The following is a 1,487-nucleotide window of genomic DNA, read 5'->3' as shown; positions in this document are numbered from 1 at the left end:
CTAATCATGTTTTGGGTGTACTATTCCTTTAATGAAGCAAGAGCAGCATATTTCTCCTCAAAATGTGAAATAGTTTGTTCAGTTTATCTTTAGTTATTGGCAAAAAAATATATAAATTCTTCCTGGTCAAGTGAAGAAAACTGAGACAAGTGAATGAAATATTTGCTTAAAAGAAGCAGACTTATCAAGGAGTGGAGGGACGGTCCAGGCAGAGGTGAAGGGGGTTGTGTCAGCGGTGGCAAAGGGCACACACTCAGTGGACAGGATGTAACATGATCACCAAAAGACCTCCTGAGCATGAGCTCTGAGCTGGCTTTGGATTGTAAAAGTGATTATCGAGGGGTATAATTGTACAGCCGGGACGCTCACCTCTTGCTGAAGGCATGCAGACCAAAACCACAGTGCTCAACCTAGTCATCGCGCCAACTCCTTGACCCCCACCGCCCCCCGCAGACATCTCTGCAGCTGACCCTTGGAGGCCCCATGTTGGGGAGGTAGAGAGAAGCAAGGGAAATATCTAAAGTAGCGCCTGTCAGCAGCTGCCCTGTGGCATCCCGGGAATCTGCCCTCCAATGGGTGGGTGAGGACAGGCAGCAGGTGCAGACCCATCTGGATCCCCACCGCTCACACCTGATGCGTTCACCTGACGCACCTTATATAAGACCAATCGCTGTCCTGCTTTGGTGCAGGTATTTCAGGTGTAAGGGATCAGCACCTCCTGGGGGGGGTGCTTTGATGAACATGTGAAGAAAGGAAGCGTGATTGATCAGAGTCATGAGGGTTGTCCGGAGGCCGTCGATGGACCACTGTGGTCTCAGAGCTCACAGCTTCAACAGATGGCAGCGCTAACCCTGGGATCAGGTTGCATTGTTTCTAGGATTCAGTTGTTTATTCACTATTCACTTTTAAGTTTATGTGGACACAAGTCAACAACCTGCCTGACCCGGTTGTGTCTCAGCTTAGCAGCTGTCGGCCGTTTTATGAGCTTTCAGTCCCAACTTTATGAGCCATTTATTCTGGGATTCGTATTTCCAAATGAGAAGTTGTGGTCAGGTTGTTTTTTTTGTATCGCACTGTGGTTGACTGTACAGAAACACAAAGCTGCGTAAAGCTATGATGGAGGGCGATCTTTTATTTCATTGTGTTATGTCTGACATTCCAGATGTGTGACCTTTTAAAAACCATTCCTTTCACATCTGAAGCTATTTTCAGGCATCATACTGTACCTAAAACCATCACTGTTTGAACAACCCTCTGAATGCCATTGATGTTTTTTTTTTCTTTATCAATCTAAATCGTTCAATTGATGTTTTCCAACATCACAGCACCTTTAGCCTTCGGCTCTCCAGGGAAAAGCTAAACAAAAAAAGCATCACAGCAGTTTTCTACACATTATATAAAGTCAGAGGTTGATGGCAGTTTAGTATTATCCTCCCTAAGACGACCCCTAGTATTCATACATATTAAGACTTTTACAGGATTAGCCA

The sequence above is a fragment of the Cyprinodon variegatus genome, unplaced genomic scaffold (assembly GCF_000732505.1).
Source record: "Cyprinodon variegatus isolate N-32 unplaced genomic scaffold, C_variegatus-1.0 Scaffold1273, whole genome shotgun sequence".
Lineage (NCBI taxonomy): Eukaryota > Metazoa > Chordata > Actinopteri > Cyprinodontiformes > Cyprinodontidae > Cyprinodon > Cyprinodon variegatus.
The sequence above is the reverse complement of the archived record's forward strand: the minus strand, read 5'-3'. Positions refer to the sequence as shown.